The 27,775-nt window shown below is 37.4% G+C and overlaps 1 long non-coding RNA gene across 3 annotated transcripts in view; it reads left to right on the top strand.

Annotated features, from left to right (window-relative positions):
- Positions 1 to 27,775, top strand: part of LOC143677586 (uncharacterized) — a 137,949-nt gene that overhangs the window by 49,778 nt on the left and 60,396 nt on the right. For 2 of the 3 annotated variants that reach the window (XR_013172693.1, XR_013172695.1), the window contains exon 4: positions 24,866 to 25,670. The exons of the other annotated variant lie outside the window; for it this stretch is intronic. This is a non-coding gene — a long non-coding RNA (uncharacterized LOC143677586). Of the gene's footprint in view, positions 1 to 24,865; positions 25,671 to 27,775 lie in introns of those variants that run through there. 3 annotated transcript variants of the gene reach the window in all.

The following is a 27,775-nucleotide window of genomic DNA, read 5'->3' as shown; positions in this document are numbered from 1 at the left end:
CATTTCTATTTTAACAATAAACATTTAATTACAATATACTGTAATGGATAGTTCATTTATTTCTTTTATGGCTTCTAAATTTTTCTACCTTGCTTAGGGAGCTTTCCTACTCAAAGTTATATGAACATCCTCCTGGATATCTATTTTTTTTATATTTTATGTTACCAATCATACCAAGTGTGTTTTTGCATAAGATAGAATTTGAGATAGCTTTGTTCCCTTTAAATAACCACACATGACTGCACCATTTATTTATTTTTAAATCTTGTTGAATTAAAATGTTAAATTTGATCAGCCCCAATTCTGGGCTAATTTTCATTCTCCTTATCTGTGTACCTATCCCATGTTGTGATTGTAGAATCATGATAAATTTTAATAGCTGGAAGGCAAGCTCCTCTTCAGTATTTTTCTTGTTTTTACTCCTGTTGTTCTCAGAATTTTATTCCATCATCTAAACTTTAAAATAATTTTATCTGGTTCACCCAAAACAAGTAAAACAAAAAGTATTAAGACTTAGATTAGGATTGCAATAAATCAGTTTAATAACATTATCTTTATTTTATCTTATTTGTTTATATTTAATATTTTTCTTTAAATAGGATCTGTCTTAGTAATACATTTCAAGCAGTTAAAAGACTAGCAATTTAGTAACTGTTATTGCATTTACATTTCTGAGTACTGACAGTAAAAAGAAAAGCTATTCAGTTAGCTATATTTGTGATATATTGGCAGAATTGTATTATTTTATCCCATTTTTATGCAAATTTAAGGTATTATATGGTACCACTTATTTAAAAAATTGATAAAGTTTTAAGAAGTGGTAACATCAAGTTCCAGTGAGTATTTGAGGAAGCAAGCACTATGTATAATGCTGATTGCATTTTGAATCACTCCAAAAGACTAATAACATATTGTGACTTTAGTTATCAAAATTAAAAATTCATTTTGGGGATGCTACTCTTATCAGTGAACTGAAAGTCATGGTCAGTACAATATGACAAGAAAAATAAATGGCATAAAGACTGGAAAGAAAGAATTAAAGCTGTCTTCATTTATGATGGCATGGTCACTTATATAAAAGGTCCTACAGAATTTTTTTAAATGTACTAAAACTAAAACATGTATTTAGCAAGATCAAAGGATATATAGAATATACAGAATATTAACTAGCAAATAGGAATTGAAATATGAAATTAAAAAAATAACTTTTGAATATCATTAAAAATATCAAATTCCAAGGAATCAATCTAATGAAAGATGTGCAAGACATTCTATACATGAAACTGAAATACTGCTGAGGGAAATTTTAAAAGACTTAAACAATTGGAAAAATTAGCCACACTCATGTATTAAAAGACTCAATAGTTATAAGTTGTCCATCCTCCCATATTGAACATCAATTCAATATAGTCCTAATCAAAACCCAGCAGCTATTTATAGGTATGTATAAACTGATTCTGCCATTTATATGGGTAAATCAAACTTGAAAAAGTACAATAAATTTGGAGGATTATACTACCTGTTTTTAAGACTTACAAAGTTATGATAATAAGAGAGTGTAAGAGCCAACAAATAATGTAACTAAATAAAGAGTTCAGAGATACACCTACATACATTTTGTGAATTTATTTTTGCCAACGGCACCAATAATTCAAACATGCAAAGTAGAGGCCTTTTCAGCAAATGATTCTTGAACAACTTCATATTTAAATGGGAAAAAAAGTGGACCTCAACTTTTACCTCACCGCATCTACAAAATTAACTTGGCCTGTATGATAAATGTAAATATAAAGTTAAAATTATAAAATGTCTAGAGGAAAACACAGGAAAGAATATTTATTTGTTAGGAAAAATATTTCTTTCACAGCACACAAGCATGAAATATAAAAAAAGGTTTGAAGCTCCCCAATTTGTATTTCTTTAAGATTAAACATTCTTGTTTTTGTTTTTTGAAAGATACCATTTAAAAAAATTAATAGGTAAACTACAACTGGGAGAAGTAAATTGCAAGATCTATATTTAACAAAGGACTTAACATCCAGAGTATATGAAAAGCATATATGTAAAAGCACACATGCACACACACACACGTGGACATGCACATGCACACATGTGATTGCCTGGGGTTGGGAGTAAAAGGGAAGTACTGTGAGGGAACTTTCTATGCTGATGTAGATGTTCTATACCTTGATTACGGTGTCAATATATGGATGTGAAGGTTGTCAAAATATGAAAGCTAAAACTTAAGATCTCAACAGTTAAATCTGTACATTTATTATGTGTAAATTAAACCTCATTTAAAAGCAATAAGAACAATACAAAAGAAAGGAAATTTGTGTTCTGCAGGCATAGACATTTAGAATATAAATTTCTTTCCTAGCATCCTTTTATCTGATAGAGAGCTTAAAGTTGTTGTGATGTAGAAATAAGCTTTGTATGCTATCTCAGAGCTATCTACAAAGCTCAGAATTTTTTGGTGAATCATTTTATTTAATTTACCTTTCCTATGCTTTATTCCTTGTTTCACATTTTATCAGTTGACCTTGATTTGCAGCTAAATTCTCACATAGAATTAAGAGACATTTTTAGAACTGTTATGGAAGGAATTATGGAGATCTTGATAATTGTGTTATCATTTTTCTTATTGAACATACTTTAATGAATAGTTGCGCTTAATCTAGAAACACAGTTAGCTTTACAGTGCTCTACCCACTGAATTCAAGGGAGTTCTTTTATCTGGCCTCTTGGACAGGGATTAAGAGGTGAGAAGTGGGAAGATTCAAAGCAAACCTATTTCTTGGGGGTGGGGGGTGGATCCAAAACAATCCTGTGTACTTTTGGTGAAAGGGCCAGTGGTGAGCTAAATGGCTAGACTCATGTTTAATTCATTCCTTTGCTCCTTCATATCCCCCAAACAGCAATTACATTTCTGAGGGAGAAAAAGTTTGTAGCAATAAACTACAAGGCTAGATTTACTTTCTTCTCTTAAAAAAGATAGACCATTCTGTAAATCACAATTCAATATATAGAATTCCAAAGTGGAGTTGTTCATCATTTTATTTCTGGAATCCCATAGATTGTCATCTGGAGGAACATTCAGAGCACTAAAAATGGCTCCTCCTGATTTAGAAATGTAGAGACTTTAAAATTTATCTCCTATAGCCAGTGTTTCATCAGATTGGCATTCCACACAGATGCTGTGTCCTGCTGAGGAGGGACTTAACACAGCCCTGAGCTGGATTAGATCATACATTTAGATTCATCACAGCACAACAATTCATATGTAGTTTTCCTGAATGAAACATCAGGGAAAATCGGATCAGAAGTGAACTGGATAAACCTCTTAAATTGAGATTGATGCCCCAGATCTCAAATTATCCCTATAGCAAACAATCTATGTGCAGCAGCTTGAATTCAGGGTTTTCTAAGACAGTTGACTGATTTAAGACATTGCTCTATGGCTGAAGTATCAGTTTGTGCTGGTTTACAAATGCACATGATCAATAAAATTGTTTAGGAACACGTTGATATAAAAAGCAAAACCTCTCAATATTCTACTATTCCTCAACTCTTCAGATGTTCCTGGCAACCGAGATGTGTTCTGCAGTGTTGAACCCAAAAACATCTGTCCGGACATGATGTCTGGCTCTTTCTTGGCAGTTGTAGGTATTATAGTTTCCCTTTAATAGGCTTGGCAACTATTAATACTGTTAAAATAGGAATGCTGTATGCCCTCATACTGAGCGTGTCAAATCTCTTTTTCTAAGTGAGTGCCTGGCACAGGAAAATACATGTAAAATTCTGTCAGTGTTATTGGCTAATAAATGAATGAAGCAGTTAATCTGTACTACATAATTTAGTAGTTGATTAGATACTGCTTTTTATACTTTTCTAATGGTTCCTTATGCATTTATTAATTTCCCTAGTAAGGGTTTTGATCTCATAGAAGACACACTTTTTTACTGAATGTATCTAAAATATTTCCTGTAGATAGCATGATACTATGACCATACCAGGTGCTTAAGAAATGACAGTGATTAATTGTCATCTTTAATGACGGTTTTATGGTTTCCTTATCTCCTTAGTTGAGTTGCATCACTAAAGATTTCATTTGTTCTGCACTTAAGCTTTGTTATGACAATTTTTAAGTATTCCTTTATTTTCTGGAATGAACTTCTTCCACCTCTATTATTCTTGAATTTTCAGACCTGCACTTTAATGTGTTGTTTGGGTTATTCCTCAGCCTTATTCCTGGATCCCTCTGTTTCCCGACCTATCCCTTCCCTTACCCACCTTGCAAACAAAGTTCTGATTTTATTTCAGTTCAGAAACCTTTTCATTACATATCAGCCAAGTGCCAGGCACTGTGAATAGCATGGGTCACTGGAAGAAGACTTAGCCTCTCTACTCAAGGGTTTCAGAGTCTTGTGGAAAACAAACATTTTCACAGAGAGCATATAGAAGCACTTGCATGCTATTTATCAGAACACAGGCTACCTACTCCAAGCTGGTGCAAGGGGTCTACTCTGGGACAAGGAAGCTGGAATGGGATGCAAGTTTGGCAATTCTGCAAGTGAGTAAATCTGACAGAGTCTGTTTCCCAATGCTACAGTATTGTTTACCACTAATAAACATGCAGAAGTGAGATGTGATGACGGGTGCCAAGGTCCATAGACCAGAGGGGACTAAAAAGGTTGTCAGAATGAGGGGAAGAATCAGAAGCAAATATGAGATGTGCAAATGTAGACCCAGAAAGAGGAAGCACAGGCGAGTTCATGGAGCAAAAGGTGCTCCTTTTTGGAGAAAGTGTTAGGGAAGTTACTGGGCAAATTCCAGATATAGAAACTGTGGCCCTGCTGTGGTGAGTGGAAGGGCCAAGTGAACACAGAGGATGGGGGACAGAGTGAACACAGATGGCACATAAGGGTTGGCAACTATCTGTAGGCACAGGACCTTCTCACTATACAGACTGGGTTCTCCCCACTGTACCATATCTGCATTTTTGTGTGTACATTCACGCTTAGAATACCCGTAAAATAAATTGCATAGAATTTTATTTTAAGGTGGGCATATACATTCTCAATTAATACTTTTGTGGCATCTCTGAAGAGCTGTGTTATTTGCCTCCCACACCTGATAGTGTTACAGAAAGAGGAAGAAGTGAAAGAGGCAATAGAGCTCGGGGTCAAGGCAAGGGCCTGTGCCTGCCTGCCTATCTGCCAGTTAGAGTGTTTTTGTTTTTTTTTTTAACTTTTTTTATTGTATACTATAACATATATACAAAACAAAAGAAAAAAGCAGTAATTTTCAAAGCACTCTTCAACAAGTACTTTTAGGACAGATCCCAGAGTTTGTCATGGGCTACCATACCATCTTCGCAGATTTTTTTCTTCTAGCTGCTCCAGAACATTGGAGGCTAGAAGGAATATATATATATATATATATATATATATATATATATATATATATATATATATATATATATATATATATATATTATCACAATCAACTTTTTTTTCTTTTTTGTGAAAAATAAAGTATATACAAAAAAAGCACAATAAATTTCAAAGCACATCACAACAATTAGTTGTAGAACAGATTTCGGAGTTTGGTATGGGTTACAATTCCACAATTTTAGGTGTTTACTTCTAGCTGCTCTAAGATACTAGAGACTAAAATATCAATTTAATGATTCAGCAATCATACTCATTTTTTAAACCCTATCTTCTCTGTGTAACTCCACCATCACCTTTGATCTTTATCCCACTCTTTAGGAGTACTTGGGCTATGCCCATTCTGACTTTTTCATGTGGGAAGGGGCTGTCAATAATATGGGAGTATGGAGATATATCTAGCTGATGTTCTGGAGAGGCTGGCTTCTCTAGGTTTCAGGACTTATCTGTTCCAGGGACTCATCTGGAAGTTGTAGGTTTCTGGAAAGTTACCCTAGTGCATGGAACCTTTGTAGAATCTTACATAATGCCCTACGTGCTCTTTAGGATTGTCAGGAATGGTTTTGGTTGGGGTTTGGCAAGTTATGGTACGTTGTACTGTCTAATTGAAGCTTGCATAAATGTGACCTCCTGAGCAGCCTATTGACTCTATTTGAACTCTCTCAGCCACTGATACCTTATTTGTTATACTTTACCCTTTTAGTTAGGATGACATTGTTGATCCCATGGTGCCAGGGCCAGATTCATCCCTAGGAGTCATTTCACACGCCACCAGGGAAACTTTCCCCCTGGATGTCACGTCGTACGTAGGGGGGATGGCAATGATTTTACTTGCAGAGTTGAGCTTAGAAAGAGTGAGGCCACATCGGAGCAACAAAAAAGGTCCTCCAGAAGTAACTCTTAGGCATACCTACAGGTAGGCTAAGCTTCTCTGCTACCTACATAAGCTTCACAGGAGTAAGCCTCAAGATCAAGGGCTTGGTCTAGTAGTTAACTTGTTTTTGTCACAATTCCTTTAAATGTAAAATGGAGCTTATGATTGTCTCTCATAAAGTTGTTAAAACAATGATATTAGTTTATATGTGTAAAGAACTAAAAACAGCGGTACACTGGAAGTGTTCAGTGAATGTTCACCACTGTTATAATCATTTTCTGGATTGATCAGGCCCAATTGACAAGTAGAAGCCAATGCTGATAACAAGAGAAACACACAAAATAGGCCATTTCTCTCAAAGAGAGTGACTGACAGTAATTAGTTCATTTCTTACTGTTTTGTTACTTGCAAGATAAGAAAGTAAGGTCTAACTAAATAGCTGGGTAGCTGAAGAACTATGTCACATAAACAACATGTTAAATCCCAACAAAATAGCTGTATTTAGAAGATAGTCAAAGGAAGTTTATTTTATTGCCTGCTTTACTAGCGTCTTTCTTTTCAAAATTAATAGGTAATCACATATGAATTCATATACATTCATTCACATTAATTTTGTCACAAAGAGATGTTGTCTTCTTTTGCTTAAGTTGAGACTCCTTTCAGTGAAATCCTAAAAGAAATTCACCCACAAACTAAAGGAGTCTCTACTCTCTGAGATTCTATGATGGAAGCAATGTGAAACCTCACTCATAGGAAGTGTTTTCTTGAGTTGAAATTCTAAAGAGGAGACTCTAGAGTGGAAAGGCTGCTAACAAAAACCTAGAAACATTCCAGTTTGGCAAAGTGAAAGTGGTCCTGTTAATGGCTATGACTAGAACACAATCTATGTAACTCTGTGTTGAGAATACTGGGTTGAGAGTGGGAGAGTGAGGTAGATTTGGCACAAAATGACTTTTGACACATGTCATGTATAATTTACCAGCAAATTCTACCGCATGCATTAATATGACAGGCATGGTCACTTGATTAACTGAAGCCAGTTGTTCAGTATATATGGGGAAATTTGGTTCAGATGTTTCTGGGTATAGGTGGAAAGAGGACGGCAATTAGAAACTCTAACAGCTGCCTCCTAAAGAGAAGTTCTCTGAAAAGAAGTGAAAGCAGCAGGAGATGGTAGGTGAGAGGTTGAGCTAAAGGGTCTCAAGAAGTAAATCTAAAATCTAGGCCATGGACCTCTTTCATAAACTCAGAAAACAGTTTATTTCTTAGCAACCTCATAAAATTACTTCTGGCTTTTGTTGTCCTACTTATAAAATAGAGGATTAACTCGTATGTCTGTCTTTAGCTCAGAAAAATTCAGTGGTGACAAAATGAGAGGACAGAAGGAAAATGCTTTGAGACTTTAAGAAAGCCTATTAAAAACCCTTAATTTTAATTATTTTATATTTTCTAATAATGATTTATTCTCCTTACACTTCCTGCTCTGGTCTTAGTTGTACACTGCCTCACTTGGACAAATCAACCTTTTGGTTTTCATGAAGCCATGTTAGTGTTTTGTTCTTTTCACCTTGTGACGCCTCTGAAAGTGGTCTCCATGTTGCAGTCTAAGAAATCGATTTGATTCTCTGTCTTTTCCCACAGCCTCATGTTTCCCCAGGGACAGCTTACGAGACAAACAAAATATGAAACAAGCGTATGTTTTTTTACAGTGACAGAGGCAAAGCTTTCTGTTATCATTCGTGTAGTCCATGGGGAAATATCAGAATGGGGATTGATCTTGGCAAAGAGATGGTCCACTGAGATGGTTGAGTTTAATAAACCTCTGCTATAAAAGGCTCATATTTAAGCTCCAGCAAGTCTCAAAGCTCATTCCGCCTGGGCTATCTAATCTCTTGCCTCCTCAGTTACAAATTAAATTTCCCCTTGTCACTATTTCTTTTGAGTGCATTTGGAATGATAGAAGATGGAGGCTCTCCATAAGCCCATTCCCTGCCTTACAGAAAGCTGGGTCCCTTAGGCTAATTATTTTGCTATGTGTTCCAGAGAAATGTTGGTTTGATAATAAATATTATTTAGCCTAGGTGATGCTACTTTTCAAGGACCATGGAAATTCTATTATTCATTGCTTATTCTTCTCAGACTTCTTAAGAGAATTCATTTCACTCATGGGGTTTCAAGAGATGCACAAATAGATTTAGCAGCTCTTTTGGCAAATGATTGGCTTAGATCCAAAGGTCGTTGGTTCTAATACAATTCGTTTGACTGATGGGCCTAAAAAGAAGCTTTTAGCAATTTATATAGATAGATATACATACATATACACACATGTATATATAAATTAAAAATAGATTACATATAAATACAGATATGTGTATACCTGTTCATGCACTTATATCACACAATATAAGACGAATAACATGATAAATTATCCTATGACAAACTCCTTCAGCTTTGGTTTTCACAATTTTAAAAAGATCAAACATCTTCTAGGCCTTTTTAATGCTTAACTTCTATGATAAATAACTTCAGACCAATAGTTATATAATGGCTACATAAATTCTCAGTTAATTTTGGAGGTCCCTAAACATCATAACAACTCCATTATAAAAATGTTTCCTGTTATCCTAGAAAGTAAATAAAACAGGTAAATTGAATTTAGTTTCTGACCTCCCCCACTGATCCTTGTTTGTTTTGTGGTGTTGTCATTAGGCATGTAAATCATCTGCTCTATTAGGATTTATTAGAGGGAGAGAATCCAACTTCTTCTGTTGTGAGTTCAGAAGTGGGAACTTGGACATAATTGGCATTCAACAAGAGTATATAGCCAGATTGTTAACTGGCTTAGAAGAGTTCTCCAGCATTATTACTAGTTTTCACTGATAGCATCATCATCACTGAACCATGCCCCAACATCTCCTCATACCAACATCTCTCTGTGTGAGCAGGGCCCCATGGTGCGGTGCTCCTATTGTGTTACATGGGGCATCAGCCCCAGTCACCTCAGATAAACTATTTGAACGGATTTAAATTTATGATATTTGATTTACTAACAATGCACCTAAGGCTGTTGGCCTTGTATCCATGCATAATTCATGCACATTCAGCATTTTAAACTCTACCCAGGGTGTACTTTAAAAAAGTCACATTAATTTTGATTTAATACCCTAAAGGATAAGCTGAACCAAGTTGCTAGGTTGTTTTTATTAATAATATTTCACTCTTTACTACCGGGTAGGATAGTAATGAGGACAAAGCCCTTGCTAAGCCAGTGCTCATAGTCTAACTCACAGCCTTCAGAAGAGCTGTGTTTTGAGAGTAACCCATTGAATTGGAAGTTGAGTCAGGCACTTTTTGAATTTCTTTATAAGTAGACAGATGTTCTTGAAAAGGATCAGAAACTTAACCTACCCATTAATTTGGGAAATCTATCCCCCCTGACTTACTTGATACTTTCAGTGAATACTGAACTCAATATCTTGGATAAAATTTTATTACTAATTGCCAGGCAACACTGGCACATGGCAAAGAGGCCAAGAACACAAAGTCTTCTACTTTCTTTCCAGTAGAAGAAATGTGAATAGAAGGAATGCAGATAACATGCTATTAGTGTGTTTTGTTCTTACTTAATGAATATTAAAAAAAGAATAGGAGGAGGGAACCTCTCTTAGTGTTGTCTAAATACAGCATTGTTTTGAGCCACAATTTCTTCATCTGTGACATCCAATTCTATGAGGATGATCTCTAAGATCCATTTCAGCTCTATTTTTCTTTTTTCTCATGGTCTTTAATCTAAGGTAGCAAAAGAAGGCTAGAGTCTCTTCTTACAGGGGAATTTCTTTGAAGTGAATTTTTAAATGAGGGTAAGAAAGAAAGTAGTGAATTCACATTCTAGTCCTCAAGGAAAAGCTTGCCAAAGATAGTTTACCTTAAGCTAATGTCTCGGGGAAATACTCTGAACACCTGTGGTTAGCTGAGGGCTAGGTGAAGAGTATCTCTGCTGGGGACCAAGAGATATGTAAATATTCCCATTGTTACTTGAGTTTGGTTCTTTGTTATTGGTAATAATATGTGTTGTGGGGTGAGCAGTGTGATGGGATGGGGTTGTTTACCCCAAGTACCTGCATTCTACCATGTCTAGGTGGTGTCATCCTCAGGAGATGGTAATGTTTCCTGCTACCCTAGAAAGTAAATAAAACAGGTAAATCGAATTTAGTTTCTGACCTCTCCCACTGATCCTTGTTTGTTTTGTGGCGTTGTCATTAGGCATGTAAATCACCTGCTGTATTATGATTTATTAGAGGGAGAGAATCCAATTTTCTTCTGTTGTTGAGTCCAAAGTGGGAACTTGGACAAGAAGTTTTTGTTTCAAGTACCATCTATATGTCCAACACTCTTGAGCCCAGACGTGTCTATTAACATGTTTTGAATGTTTTAACTAAGCATATCAGAAATCGAATTCCTTCCCTTCCTTCTCACATTTGTTCTTCCTTCTGTGTCCCAGTTACAGTCTCTGGCACTGCTGTCCATTCAGTTACACAAGATTGAAATCAAGGGGTCATCCTTGAAAAGTTACTCTCCTTCAAACTTATATTAGTTAGAATTCTCTAGAGAAAAAGAATCAGCAGGAAATATCCATAAACATAAAATTTATAAAAGTGTCTCACATAACCATGGGAACATAGAGTCCAAAATCTATAGAGCAGGCTGTGAAACTGAGGATTCCAATGGAGGGTCTGAGTGAACTCCACAGGAGAGGCTCACCAGCTGAAGCAGGAAGAGAAGAGAGCCTGTCTCTTCTGAATCCTCCTTAAAAGGCTCCTAGTGATTAGATTAAGCATCACTCATTGCAGAAGACATTCCCCTTGGCTGATCGCAAGTGGAATTAGCTGTGGATGCAGCTGACGTCATCATAATTTAATTCTATGAAATGTCCTCATCACAACAGACAGACCAGCACTTGCCCAACCATACAAACAGGGGCCACCACCTGGCCAAGTTGACACATGAACCTGACCATGACAAACCTCTACATCCCATCTATCATCACATCCTTTCAGCTTTATCCCCCGAATGCCTCCACTCTGTCTTTTCCATCTCTGTGGTTACCACTCTTAAACACCCACCATCACAGCTCACTGGGACTACTCTAATCTCCTCCCACAGCCTATTCATGTTTAGTTCATTCTCCATAGTGCTTTCTAAGTGAGTTTTTAGTCCGACTCTTTCTTCTAAAGATCTTATAGATTTACTAGTATTCTGAGAGTAAGGAAGATAGTGTCTAACATTCTATCATGGCCCGTAGTTCCCTGCAAGGACTGATCTCTGCCAAGCTCTTCAGACTCATCCTGTACCACTCTCCCCAAACCCTTCTCAGTCCCAGCCACAGTGGGCTTCTGTAGCTCCTCAGCCATGCTGTGCTCCCTTTTGCTTCAGAATCTCATATCTATGATATTGACACCCTGCCACATTTTCCATTCTGTGTCTTGCCTCATTAAATCCCACTTATTCTTCACATTGCAGCTCCAATGTCACTTGCTCCCTTGAGTCCCCAGGTTGGACAAGATATGTCTTCTCTATGCTCTCATGGTTTCTTATAGATTTTCTTGATACCAGCTATCAGAGTTAATAGTGTGTGAGTATTCCATCGATGGTTGTGCCCTCAGCTAAGTATAAGGCAAGGTCTGAGGCTATTGTTCATTGTCATAACATCTAGTACAGTGCCTGGTTCAGAGTCAAAATTCAATAAATACCTGAATTTAAAGAATGTCTAAGTAAATAAATTGATTCATTTTATGTTTGGAAATGTCTGTATTTCTTTAGATAATTCTGAATTATAGGAAATAGGTCTACTGACAAACACTCTTAGCATGTACCAGGGCCTGTGTCCTTTACTACATGTTTTGGTCTTCCTCCAGGTAAATGGATTTCCTTCCCTGCCCAAAATAGAAGACTTTGATCAAAATAGACAAGTCAACAGCTCAGTTTGGACATAGCCAAAGAACAGTTCTATAATTTTATTTTTATTCTTGAATGGCATAAAAATCATGATTTTACTGATAAGCATACCTCTGTTGTCACTCTCCACAAGGGGTGAAGGGGTCTAGAAACCATGTTGCTAAAGGAACTGAAGACAAGAAGATTGATGAAGGGTATAGGGCAGTCTTCAAATGTTTATGTTGCTCTAGGGTAGAACAGGCAAGAGTTTTGATAGGCCAACATGTGAAAGTAGGACAATGAGCAGAAATCACATAGCTCTAGGTTCTAATTCAATTTAAAAAAAAAATGAGCTATTAAACATTCTGTAATGTTTTGCAATGAAATAGGCCTTTTCTGAGTTGAGGAGCACCTCACCATGTCAGAGATACTGTAGAAGAGATTCTTACATCAGTCTCTGTGCAGCCCGTGCAAAGATCTCTCCCTGGCTTGAGCTTCCAGGAGAAAAGAATAGCCATCTAGGGCTGTTTGATATATAAAAAGTTGTCCAAGTGGATATCCAAATTTGTTTGGTGGACTCTGCTTTTCATTGATAGAGTTAGTTGCTATATGGATTGAATTCCCATTTGTGCAGATAACCAACTCTTGAACATATTAAACGGACTGAGGAATACATGCAAGTTAAAATTAAAAAGATACTTTTCACAGTTCAATTTAAGAAATATTAGTATATAGTAAAAGGCATGATATTTTACAAATACTGACTACTTTATGATTAGTTGCTAATATTTTCAGATACACATTCTATTTCCTATCTAGTTATTTTGCCAATATGTAATCATGGTGAGATGTTTTATAGGCAGGTTCCCTTGCTGTTTTTAATGAACTGGATGTGCTCTCTAATAGAATTTCTAAAGTGTAGTTTCGGGACTAGTTGTGGGGTTCTATCTTCTTTTCCTGGGCTTTCTTCATCACAGGGAAGACACCTGAACTGGCTTCAGGCAGAATGGGGAAGAATAGTTGTTAACTTTGTAGGAATTATCCTGTATCATTGACTCACTTAAACCTTCATCAGACAGTCTCTGGAAGATGTAAAGAATATTTTGCTTTCTATTTTTAAGTGTAAATTATACTAACATTTTGAATTACAATCATGGCCCTTTCCTTATAGTTTGCAGTAGAACTTAGTTTTAAATTCAATGTTAATAACATATGTCACATTTTAAAATTTCTCTACATCATGTAAGTCTGTTCTGAACCCCCAATTATCCCCCTTGGTGGGACGTTCATTGTCAGTAGAGATTGGAGTTTCCTTCAGTGGAATGTGAAGGAACATCATGTAGTCAATCTATCTAGAGACCGAAGAAGGAATCTCTTTGATGGAATGCTTGGCATGACAAGATCTTCCTTAACTCAAGAAACCTACCATGTCATTGAGAAAATTGAGAATTTGGGGGTTGTGCCAGTTTGAAAGGATTTATGGACCTTGGAAAAGCCATACTGTAATCCTAAGCCAATTTTGCAGAGGCAGCTGCTTCTTTTAAACCCCATTCAGCACTGTGTGTTGGGAACTTGATTAGATTATCTCCACAGAGAGGTGACACACCCAATTGTGGGCATTAATCTTTGATTAGAGGGAGATGTGACTCCATCCATTCCAGGTGGGTCCTGATTAGTTTACTGGAATCCTTTAAAAGAGGAAGCATTTTGGAAAGAGAGACAGAGCCATGAGAACCACGAGAAGCCATATAGCCAGAGACCTTTGGAGATGAAAAAGGAAAACACTCCATGGGTAGCTTCATGAAACAAGAAACCTGAACAGAAAGCTAGTGGACATCACTGTGTTTACCATGTGTCTTTCCAGGTGAGAGAGAAAAGATGGACTTCATTGGCCTTTCTTGAGTGAAGGTAACCTCTTGTTGGTGCCTTAGTTTGGATGCTTTTATAGACTTGCTTTAATTTGGACATTTTCATGGGCTTAGAACTGTAAACTTGCAACTTAATAAACTTCCCTCTTAAAAAGCTATTCTGTTTCTGGTGTATTGCATTTCAGCAGCTGACAAACTAGAACAGGGATCTAGAGTGCCAGAAAATCAGGGAGGAGGCAAGACTTAACCCATGGTAGAGCATCCTCGGTACTGTTCTTTCTGCTCCTGGATGCTGTCATGAATGCGAATTCTCTGCTATCAGGTGACTGAGGCTTGGGGCACACTTGGGGATGCCCCTCAGCAAGTTCCAATCCCCTGATGACAGAATTAGTCACTGAGGACTTTGCCATTGGTCTTAAGACCCATGTTCTCACTGACAAGACTTGACAGGCCTAGAGGATTCTGCAGTTGCAGAAATTACTCAAACACTGATCTCTTCTTTCAGGCTTAGGGAAACTTTAATACATACACTCCACCTTACCCCTTCTGACACCTCTTAAAGCTCCATCCTATCTACCTTTGAGATTATTCATCCTAAATCTTCTTTAATAAAAAGCTGCTTATTTCTCTTTAGATGATGAGGATTAAAGATAATGTAATGATGCCTTCTTTTTTCCAGGTATGCTTGGGGAAAGCTTTTTAAAAATACTTTTTCCAACTTCCGGAGAAGATGGCGGCTTAGTAAGACGCGCGGGTCTTAGTTCCTCCTCCAGAAAAGCAACTAAAGAAACAGAAACAATACGAAACAGCTCCCGGAGTCACGACAGAGACCAAAAAGACAGCGTACCCCATTCTGGAACAGCTGAATGGGCAGGGAGAATCTGCTGCGGTGAGATACCCGAGGGGCGCGCGTTTTCCCGGCCGGGGCGGCTGGCGACTGGGGTCCCCTCCACGCACGTGGCTCCCCGGTCTGACTGGGAACGTTGGATAGTGGGGCCCTCCCGTCACGCTTGGCGTTTCGGGCCAGCTGGGCAATTAGGACCGGCACTCTCCCAAGCCGCGGCGGCCAGCGACCCCCACCTCTACGCGCGGTTTCCCGGGCCGACTGCCGTGCAGACAGACGAGCGCCACGAGCGCCACCTACTGGGCAGGAAAAGAAAAACAGAGCTCAGAGATATCACAGAAAAACCTTTCAACCAGCTGGGTCCCACACCCAGGGAAATCTGATCAAATGCCCAGACACCAGCAGAAAATAATGGATGACGCTCGGAAAATTGAAGATATGGCCCAGTCAAAGGAACAAACCAATAGTTCAAATGAGATACAGGAGCTGAGACAACTAATGCTGAATATACGAACAGAAATGGAAAACCTCTTCAAAAACCAAATCAATAAATTGAGGGAGAACATGAAGAAGACATGGGCTGAACAAAAAGAAGAAATAGAAAATCTGAAAAAACAAATCACAGAACTTATGGGAGTGAAGGACAAAGAAGAAAAAATGGAAAAAACAATGGATACCTGCAATGGTAGATCTAAAGAGACAGAAGCTACAATTAGTGAACTGGAGGATGGAACATCTGAATTCCAAAAAGAAACAGAAACTATAGGGAAAAGAATGGAAAAACTTGAGCAGGGGATCAGGGAACTGAATGACAATATGAAGCGCACAAATATACGTGTTGTGGGTGTCCCAGAAGGAGAAGAGAAGGGAAAAGGAGGAGAAAAACTAATGGAAGAAATTATCACTGAAAATTTCCCAACTCTTATGAAAGACCTAAATTTGCAGATCCAAGAAGTGCAGCGCACCCCAAAGAGAATAGATCCAAATAGGCGTTCTCCAAGACACTTACTAGTTAGAATGTCAGAGGTCAAAGAGAAAGAGAGGATCTTGAAAGCAGCAAGAGAAAAACAATCTGTCACATACAAGGGAAACCCAATAAGACTATGTGTAGATTTCTCAGCAGAAACCATGGAATCTAGAAGACAGTGGGATGATATATTTAAATTACTAAAAGAGAAAAACTGCCAACCAAGACTCCTATATCCAGCAAAATTGTCCTTCAAAAATGAAGGAGAAATTAAAACATTTATAGACAAAAAGTCACTGAGAGAATTTGTGACCAAGAGACCAGCTCTGCAAGAAATACTAAAGGGAGCACTAGAGTCAGATACGAAAAGACAGAAGAGAGAGGTATGGAGTAAAGTGTAGAAAGAAGGAAAATCAGATATGATATATATAATACAAAAGGCAAAATGGTAGAGGAAAATATTATCCAAACAGTAATAATACTAAAAGTTAATGGACTGAATTTCCCAATCAAAAGACATAGAATGGCAGAATGGATTACGACCCAGCAATACCACTGCTAGGTATCTACTCAAAGGACTTAAGGGCAAAGACACAGACGGACATTTGCACACCAGTGTTTATAGCAGCATTATCTACAATTGCAAAGAGATGGAAACAGCCAAAATGTTCATCAACAGACGAGTGGCTAAACAAACTGTGGCGTATACCTACGATGGAATATTATGCAGCTTTAAGACAGACTAAACTTATGAAGCATGTAATAACATGGATGGACCTAGAGAACATTATGCTGAGTGAGTCTAGCCCAAAACTAAAGGACAAATACTGTAAGGTCCCACTGATGTGAACCGACATTCAAGAATCAGCTTGGAATATATCATTGGTAACAGAGTCCAGCAGGAGTTAGAAACAGGGTAAGATAATGGGTAATTGGAGCTGAAGGGATACAGACTGTGCAACAGGACTAGATACAAAAACTCAAAACTGGACAGCACAATAATACCTAAGTGTAATGTAACTAGGTTGGAACACTGAATGAAGCTGCACCTGAAATATGGTTTTTTGTTTGTTTGTTTGTGTGTTTGTATCTTTTGTTTTTGTTTTTTTTCTTTTTCCTTTTTATATATATATATATTTTATTAGTATTATTATTTTAATTCTCTTCTCTATATTAACATTCTATATCTTTTTCTGCTGTTTTGCTAGTTCTTTTCCTAAATCGATGCAAATGTACTACGAAATGATGATCATACATCTATGTGATGATACTAAGAATTACTGAGTGCATTTGTAGAATGGAATGATTTCTAAATGTTGTGTTAATTTCTTTTCTTTTTTTTGATTAATAAAAAAAATTTAAAAAAAATACTTTTTCCTGTAACAATTTTGGGTATGTTTTAATAATTACCCTGTTACATTTTTTTGTATGTTTATATGTCTCATTTACTCATTCATTCATGCCAACTGGTCACTATGTCAGGGACAGGGCTGTGCCCTACCTGAAAGTCTTTCTAGATTCCAAGTTTCTTTAAAAATAAGGGCTGAATTTCATATGTCAGTGTGTCAGCCCCCAAATCCAGTGCAGAGTTTTGCATATTGTAGACTCAGTAAACATTAATTGAATTAATTATGTTTCACAAGTTCCCTTAGATCCTTTCTTCCAGGCATTAGTTTGACCCTGTGGTATTAGTAAGATCTAAACCAGCACCATTACTAGGACCTGCCTGAAAGGAATGACTGCTTGTGCCATTCTCTGTGTGAATGTGAGTATGTGTGTATCTCCCAGCGTTTATGTATATGAATGAATATGTAAAAATCATGCATGAGTATGTAAAAATCATGATATCTATTAAAAGGATATTAAATTGATTTCTAGGATCCCTATGTCTTTTTTCTCTTCTATTAACCTGAACTCAGTTAAGTTACCCAAGTGTTAAATGTGTTAAATGCATTTGTTGGGTAAGAAAAGCGTAGTTCAAATATCATCATGTTCTGGGGAAATGTAACTATCATTCTGAATTTGAGTTGGAGAGTTTGGAACAAGTTTTATTAATCCCTCACCCAAATGCAGATGCAGGTATTTTCTTCCCTGTTATGGGTTTATTGTGTCTCCAAAAAAGAAGTTGTTGAAATCTTCGTTCTTGGTGCCATGACTGTGAACATCTTTGGAAATGTGGTCCTTAAAGTAGGTCAAACTGGGGTCTTTAGAAGTGGATGAGAGTCACAGGGGATAAGGCCATGTGAAGATGGAGGCAGAGTTTGGAGTGAGGCATGTACAAGCCATGGAATGCCAAGGATTATTGGCAAACATGAGAAGTTAGAAGAGGCAAGAAAGGTTCTACCCTATTGACTTCAGAGGGAGCATGGTTCTGCCAATACCCATTCTGACCTCTACCTCCAGAACTGTGAGGCAACGCATTTCTGTTCTTTGAAGTGACCAGGTTTATTGCCCTTTGTTATAGCACTCTAGGAAACTAATATACTCTCTAACAGCTAATTAAATATCTTGGCCTTACCCCTGTTTTCTGGGGTTCATTGTTATTATGGGACAATGTAGGTGTAGGAGTTCATGTAGATGTTTGTCAGTGTTGGAAGAAGGTAATCTGCAAGGACTCTGTCAGATGGAGCCCTGTGAAACCTTGGGTCCTGATGGTCATAACTGATAGTCAACATTCATGCTGAGAACCTCTCTGGAGGCTAACAGAGTTCCACACCAGACTGAAATGGGAAAGACCAACCAATCCAGTCCCCGAGTGCAGTCCGAGAATGGTGCTCATGTGTGATGACCATGGCTTCTGTGTCCAGTGCCTCACCTCCCAATGTCAGGAGCTCTGTCCCTTTACTGAGCAGCCCCTCATCCTTGTCTTCTTGGCCCTTAAGCACAGACCCTCTCTCAAGAGACTATCCAAACCATGCACTCATCTCCATTCCTCTTCCTTTAAAATTTCCTACTCATCATATGAAATCCCTTCCTCTCTTCTTTGTATGTTCCTCACTGACAAAGCTCCCCCTCAACTTTAAAGCTCACCTTAAGGTCCTGGGCATAATCCCATGAATTGGCTTATTCTTTAGGAAAGAAAAGTAGGAAATAGTAAGCTGTATTTTTTCTTCCTCCTTCTCAGAATCAACTGTGGGCAAGAGGAAAACCTACTTGAGTTAATATCTCAAAAATACTACCTGTTCACAAAATACTGGAAATAAACAATTTTCCATGGCCCACATTGCTCTTTGATAATTAAGAACTTTTCATTGAATAAAAGGCATTATTTTTGCCTTTTATAGAGCTTTCCCAGGAAGCCCAAGATATGACCCCCTAAAATTATATGATTGGAAAGAAGCACTCACAGTTCTGTTGGAAGTCAACAAAAGATGCCAGAATAGAAATAAAATGAAACACATTGCTGAGTCCACAATATAATCCCTTTGCTTTCTAAATATGTCCCTATAAGTTCATCAAAAGTATTCAAGGAGGGCTGCCAACGTGAGCTACCAGCTTTTAAAAGCCATGTAGATGGTCACCCAAAGGGGCGCAATCAATTCTGTTGTGCACCTGTGGTGACAGACACTGCTTTTGATGCAGTGGGGAGTGATTAATTGCACAGTAGCTGCTGAAGCACAAGGAAAAGGCAAGTTTAATAAAAGAAAGCCACTTTAGAATATATATTCATGTAATGTAAATTCATTCCTCTCATTTTGAGGAAAAGATGGATGAGGAAGGTAGTGAGAAGGTTAGTTTGGAGAGAAACCAGAATTCTGGAGAAAGATTTCTTGGATGATTCCAGGGAAAAACTTACTTAGAAAGTTGCTTTTTTCATTTTTTCCTTCTTTTTCAGCTCTCTCTCCTTCCTTCTCTTTTCTCTTTGTATTTCTTTATTTTGCTCTACTGTGTCATTGTTATTTCCTCCTTTTACTTCTGTACTCCCATCCTTTCCCCATTCTGCCTTTGCCTTTCCTCCTTCAGCTGCCAGTCTTTAGGCTAATCATACGTCACTGGTATTCAACTTCAGTGACCACTTATCAACTTTGTGACTCACCTCTGTTCTGTCCAGTCCCTTTAGCTTTTTGAGTCAAAGTCCTAGAATTGATAACATCTATGAAGGGTTTCCAACCCTGTGGTCAAAGAATGGTTCTATTTCTAGAATATCAAGAAATGTTTTCCTGAAAATGCAACTCATTTTATTCTCTTGTGTCATTACACTACAGAAATTTTACAGAACACATTTTAGCTCAGATTTTTATGAGAACAGTATGGGGTGGGGGGATATGTAGGACACCTCCAGCGGCATTCACCTGATAACAGGACATTTTATTCACAAATTTTTGTGACTGTCTATTCACAAATTGTTGTGATTTCATTGGATACACTTGTCTGACCTACAGCCAATCAGGTGGCCAATTCCGAGACAGCCTTCATTATTTGGTTTACATATCAAATATGCATAAGGACAGATTGAGGACAGAGTATGCAACCACCCAAATGGAAGCATTTCATAAATAAGTTTCTTGGTCACTCACAACCACTAAGCAAGTGTGAATGTGCTCCTAGTATTTGTCAGACCTGGCAGTTATTATGGGGCAAATAGGTTATAGCTATCTTCCCCAGGAGTTTGCAGTCAAACTTATAAGGGCAAAAATGATTCATGAAAATTAGAGAAGCATGTACAAATGTTTCTTTAACTTTAAAGAGTATGCTGAGAAATCAGTCTGTGTCCAGACAGAGGAGTTATTTCTCAGGACCTTGCTATTTCTCTCTTCTGTAGACTATTTTGGAAGTCTTTTCGCAGTAAGCTTTAAATACGTGCATTTTCAAATGATGTAGATAGGGGTAGATGAGTAGATTTTATATTTTTGTAAAACCAATCCATCTCCTTTATAAAGTCTGCAATACATTTACATTTGATTCTCACAATTCCTGAAGTAAGCAGAGAAGCTACTCTTGTCCCCATTCCACAAGTGAAGGACCACAATCTATTGATTTGCCCCTAATATAAGGTTTCTAAGTGATAGACAACTAAACCAACATCCAGATTTTCTGGCTCATTATTCTGTTTTTCCACTATGGCGGGCTGTGAGATGGCTGTCTTCATTAGGAAACCAAGACTATATGCTTACCTATGCCAAAAGCATAACATTTTGTACAATGAGATTTAGTTAAATTTTTGAAAAATGTCATGTTTAATAACAGAAGACTAGATAATACACAAGAATTACTTAAAAACATTTGACGTTCTTCTTCATTCACCAGATACAATGGCACAAAAAAAATGTGTAAGCCTCTCATCTTCTCAAGCTCAATTTGGTCCATCTGCTTGCCAAGAAATGAAAAAAATAATACTGCTACTCATTTAGAAATATAGAGCTAGAATGCTCACCTTCTATATGGGAGACCCAGGTTCAGTTCCCAGACCATGCACCCAAAAGATAAAAAGTAAAAAAATAAAAATATAGAGCTTAACACTCAACCAACCTACAAACTCTCCTAAATTTAACTATTTCTTAAAGCAGTAACCACTCACTCTGGTAATTTAGCATCAGATTTTCATAATCTCTTGAGCTGAATTTCAAAATAACAAGGCTGACAAACTACATTTTAAAAAACTGCCTTCCAAAATAAATGACATATAACTGTCACGGATGTCATGAAGATTCTGTGTTCCATTTTTCCTTTTAAGAAATGCTTTCCTTATTTGTGCGACCTTTCTATAATTTATACATATTAACAGCTTTTAAAGTCAGGCTTTGTTTGTTTTATAGCCCATAAACTGAAGCATGGTTTTATTTATGTAATTTACTTTTCTCCCTTTCATTGTTGTTGCATATGTTAATGTTTTGGCTTCAGAAATAAAGTTTCATGTAGGTAAGCAATTAACTTCCTTCTGCAATTTTTCTTCAATACAGAGAATAATTGAGCAATTTTCATTGAGTGAGGAATATAGATAGAGATAAAGGGAAAATGATGTTTTTCTTTGGAGATATGGTGTGATTAATAGCATCATAACTATAATGTAATTTACTCTGAAGTATCCGACAAGATATGAGCACTTAAATGATGACCCAAGTGAACTATTTTTGAGGTTTATATCCTCATTTCTGCCTTTGGTTAAGATTCAATTGTAAGGCTCACATAGTTTGCTTTATAGTCACAGCCAGTGGACAATTAAAGTAGAATCAATTCATTTTGCATGAATAATGATTTCTATCTTAATAAAAGAATGACTACATTTATGATAGAGGAATACAAGTATTCACTAAATACATTCAATATATATGGAATAAGCAGTTAGGAAACCTCTGCTGTATTAAAAAATATCCTTTGGTTTTAGATTTATTTTTTGTTTTAATCTTTCACAGGTAGACAAACAGTTGAACTTTGTGTTTTCTAATCTGTTCTTTATATTTCAAAGTCAATTATTAGACTATGTAGTCTGGAGTTTATTTGACTTAATTTTTTCCTGGTGCTTTTTTAGCTAATAGCAAGTACATTAAGCAGGATCATAGACTTCTATTATCCAACAAAGGACCTAAGAGGACACTTTCAAAAGAGCACTTATTTCTTCTTTTGGGGGGAAATTTTTACTTTTAGTAAGCTAACACAGAGAACATGAAGTTACAGAATTCTTTTAGGTACCTGTCTGTCTGTATGTCCCAGATGTGTTTGAAAGGAGCTGATTCAATCGACAGTGTTGTCCTGGAAGGAACACTGGAATACTCTAAGTTAGGAGCTGAATCTTGCCTTAGTTTCCTTATTAGGACTGGAATCTTTATTTCCCAAGGGCAAATCCTCCATCTGTCAAATGATATTTTTCTCTATACTTATGTAACTCAAAGAAAGGTTATGGAAATAAAATTAGCTTATACATGTAAAAGAGTTTTCAAAAGATTTTAAAATGTGCTACAGATATAGTATATATAAGTTTATAAATTTGGGTCATTGAGAAAACAATTGGTGTTTCAGCCTTAGTGGTTGAAATAACCCATCTACCAGTCAGTCTTTCAGTGGTTTCTGAGTGCCTTCAACCACCATGCCAGGTTTAAATAGGTAAAAGATAATAGACATTTTCCTCCAAGAAGTCACACCAAAGTTGAAGACATTAGGCATAAAGGCATGAAAAGTTAACATAAGAATTAAAATGTAAAAGATGGACTAATTACTTGACATCACTAAAGAGCACAAAGTTAAGTGTCCAGTGGAAGAGTAAATACACTGAGTTCAGAAAAGGGAGGCAAAACTGGAAAAATCAATGACAGATGGAAGAATGCTGGATGATTGTCTTGAAGGAGGTGAACTGAAATAAGTAAATAGGCAGAGGAACAGATAAAAGACAATAACCTATACGATTTATTTTAGTAATGGTAAATAAACCAGTTTGCATAGAGAGATAATTTGCTGGGCAGGAGGATGAATTCCTGAGTACCTTCCCCTCATGGCCATCTATGAGAGCAACAGAATCTTTAGAGTCCTCAGGGAATTCCCCAGGCCCCCTGGAACTAGGCCTTCCACCCACCCAACTCCCAAACTTTGTTTTACCTGTCCACAGGCTGGGGGCCTGTCATCTCCTGCCTGTCTAATGAGCAGGAATTGCTTCTCTAGGACCCAGAGCAGCAGTTCCTGTTTATTCAAATGCTGGGAAGAGTGGATGAGAGAGGAGCTACATATTTCACCAACCCTGCAGTTAATTTTTTTTTTTTTTTTTTTTTTAAAGAGAGAGGGAGGAAGGGAAGGAAAGACAGAGAAGGAAGGAAGGATGGAAGGAAGGAACGGAGGAAGAAAGGGAAACATCTTTAAACATTTTCTTGTTTTATTATATTTTGTTTGTTTGTTTTTTTTTTTTTTTTACATGGGCTGGGGCCGGGAATCGAACCGGGGTCCTCCGGCATGGCAGGCAAGCACGCTTGCCCGCTGAGCCACCGCGGCCCCCCCCCTGCAGTTAATTTTTTAAAAATATTTTCATTGGTTAATTATCACACACATGCATAGCATACATGGTATACAATCAGTGACTCACAGTATCATCACATAGTTGTGTATTCATCACCATGATTATTTATTAGAACATTTGCATCACTCCAGAATAAGAAATGAAAAGAAAAAAGAACTCATACATTCATAACTTTTACTGCCCCTCTCATTGACTGTTATAATTTCCATCTATCCAATGTATTTTTTTTTTTTGTCCCCTCTGTGCTGGTTTGAAAGATTATGTACCCTGGAAAATTCATGTTTTAATCCTGATTCATCTTGTGGAACAGTCGTTTCTTTTAATCCCTGTTCAGCACTGTAGGGTGGAAACCGATTAGATTATCTCCACAGAGATGTGACTCGCCCAATTTTGGGTATTAATCTTTGATTACAGGGATATGTGACTCTACCTTTCCAGGTGGGTCTTGATTAATTTACTGGAATCCTGTAAAAGAGGAAGCATTTTGGAAAATGAGAGAGCAGTGAGAATCAAGAGAGCCCACACAGCCAGAGACCTCTGGAGATGAAGAAGGAAAATGCCCTGGGGGATCTTCATGAAAGCAGAAAGCTGGAGAGATACTTAGCAGAAGTTGCCATGTTCACCATGTGCCATTCCAATTGAGAGAGAAACCCTGAACTTCATTGGCCTTCTTGAACCAAGTCATCTTTCCTTGGATGCTTTAGATTGGGCGTTTCTATAGCTTTGCTTTAATGTGAACATTTTCATAGGCTTAGAAATACAAATTTACAAACTATTAAATTCCCCCTTTTAAAAGCCACTCCATTCTGATATATCGCATTCTGGCAGCTTGCAAACTAGAACACCCCCTATTATTTATTAATGCTTTATCCATATTTTTTTTACTCATCTGTCCATACCCTCAATAAAAGGAGCATCAGGCATAAGATTTTCATAGTCCCACAGTCACATTATAAAACTTGTATCTTTTGTTCCGTTGGCAGGCACTGGAAATTGAACCCAGGTCTCTGGAATGGCAGGCAAGAATTCTGCCACAGAGCCACTGTCACACCGCCCTAAAAATTACATCTTTATACAATCACCATCAAGAATCAAGGTTACTGAAAGACAGCTCAACAGTTTCAAGTACTTCCCTCCAACCGCCTCAATATACTATAAACTAAAACAGGATATCTGCATCATGAGAATAACTTCCAGGATAATCTTTCGACTCTGAAATTTCCCAGCCACAGAAACTTTATTTTGTCTCATTTCTCTCTTCCCCTTTTTGGCCAAGAAGGCTTTCCCAATCCTTTGATGCCAGATCCTCGCTCATCCCAAGATTTCTGACCCACATTGCCAGGGAGCTTTACACCCTTGGGAGTCATGTTCCACATAGTGGGGAGGGCAATGAGTTCATTTGTTGAGTTGACTTAGAGAGAGAGGCCACATCTAAGCAACAATAGAGGTTCTCTGGGGGTGACTCTTAGGCCTAATTTTAAGTTGGCTTAGCCTATCCTTTGCAGGAATAAGTTTCATAGGGGCAAACCCCAAGATTGAAGACTCAGCCTATTGATTTGGTTGTCCGCACTGCTTGTGAGGAATATCAGAAATTCTCCAAATGGGGAACTTTAATATTTTTTCCTTTCTCCCCAATCCCCCAAGAGAACCGTGCAAATACTTCTTTATTCACTGTCCACATTACTCTGGGATATGTCAGGAATAAGTACAGATTCCATGTACTCATGCTATTCAACTAAACTGACAATACAAGTTAAATTAAGGAATGCGCTACCCAAAATAGAAATTTTGCACCTAATAAACATCTCTCCCTTTGGTCTCATGTAGAAGTTGAAGTTTCAAAATATGGACCATATTATCCTTTTCTCTGTATTCTGATTTACTTTAGTCCTATCCAGCTCAGCTTCATTTATATCTCTGCTCAAAGTCTGATCACTTTTTCAACTTTTTAAACAGTTTCTGTATGGGGTACTGCTGACTTTCATAGCTTCAGAACTCTATCTCTGAGTCTCAGTTGTCACATAAATACCCAAAGTTTCTGGGAATGACCAGGTTATAAACAGCTCAGTATCTCAGAATTTAGAATTAACAATTACACCTCCTGAAAATATGTGATTGCTGCAACAGCTTACGTTCTAGGATTCTTTGCAATAGGCTCCAAGCTGAATGCCCATGCTCAACTTTAGTTCACGGAGTTTTTATATTATAGTTAGCTCATATGAGTAAGGTATGATGATATTTGTCTTTTTGTTCCTGACATTTCATTCCACATATAGTTGTTAAGGTTCATACACCTAGTTGCATGCCTTACAACTTCATTCCTTCTTGCAGCTACTCAGGAGTCCGTTCTGTGCATATACCAAGTTCTCCCTTCCATTCCTTAATCCTTGTACACTTAAGCCACCTCCATCATCTGTGGATTCTGAACACTGCTGCTGGAAACACCAGTGTGCAAATGTCCATTTGTGTTGCCCACTCAGTTCTTCCAGGTATATACTGAGCAATGGTATATACTGGGTTTCAGGATCATATGGCAACCCCATCCCTAGCCTCCTGTGGAGTCACCCCACTACCCTCCAAAGGGCTGCACCTCTCATTTTCCACACTGACAGTGAATTGGTACCTCTCTTTCTTCATGTTTTCTCTAGCACTTGTTTCTCTCTGTTCATTTTAAATAGTTTTATTCACACATCATACAATCCAACCTAAGTGTTTAGACATGCTTTTCCACCCTAATCTGTATGAAAGCATTTGCTTTTCTTCCATAGCCTTTCCCCATGTCCCCCACCTCTTGACATTTAGTTTTGGTACAATGCATTTGTTACATTTGGTGGAAGCATATTACAGTGGTAATGTTGACTAGACCCGGGTTTGCATTGATTGTACTTTTTCCTCATATACCATCTGTTTTCACCACCCTGCAGTGTTGACATTCATTTGTTCTCCCTCTTGCAAAAGCGTTACTTTATCTGTACATTTAATCACCATCATTGTCCACTCTAGGCATTACTAAATTATACCATATCAGTCTTTATCTTCTATATTTCCTTCTGGTTTCATATGTGCCCCCATCCTTCTCCCTCTGTCATACTTACTCACATTCAGCTTCATTCATATTATTATGCTACCATCAGATAGTACCATGCCATCCATTTCTGAGTTTTTACAATCAGTCCTGTGGTACAATCTGTATTCCTTTGGCACTAATTGCCCAATCTGCCCTATTTGTATCTCTTGATAATCTGCGTTCTTAATTTCAATTTTCAAAGTTCATGCATTAATGTTAGTTCATATTAGTGAGACCATATAATATTGTCCATTTGTTTCTGGCTAATTTTACTCAGCAAAATGTCCTCACATTTCATTCACCTTTAGTTACATGCTTCATGATTTTATTGTGTCTTATAGCTGCGTACTATTCCATTGTATATTTATAACACAATTTGTTTAGCGACTCATCCATTGATGGACATTTGGGCTTTTTCCATCTCTTGGTATGCAAATAATGCTGCTATAACTATTAGTGTGAAAATGTCCATCTATATCCTTGCCCTCAGGTCCTCTGAATATATACCTAGTAATGGAATTGCTGGGTCATGATGGCAATTCTATACTTAGCTTCCTGAGGAAACGCCAAACTGCCTTCAGAGCAGTTGTACCATTTTACATTCCTACCAACAGTGGATAAGTGTGCTTCTTTCTCCACATCTTCTGTAGTACTTGTTGTTTTCTGTTTTATTTATTTATTTATTTATTTTTACCCTGGCCACTATAATGGGTGTCAGATGATATCTTATTGCAGTTTTAATTTGCATTTCTCTAATAGCCAATGTGCCTTTTAGCTATTTGTATTTCCTCTTCTGAGAAGTGTCTATTCATGTCCTTGGTCCACT

The sequence above is a fragment of the Tamandua tetradactyla genome, chromosome 3 (assembly GCF_023851605.1).
Source record: "Tamandua tetradactyla isolate mTamTet1 chromosome 3, mTamTet1.pri, whole genome shotgun sequence".
Lineage (NCBI taxonomy): Eukaryota > Metazoa > Chordata > Mammalia > Pilosa > Myrmecophagidae > Tamandua > Tamandua tetradactyla.
This window is presented reverse-complemented; position numbering and strand designations above follow the sequence as displayed.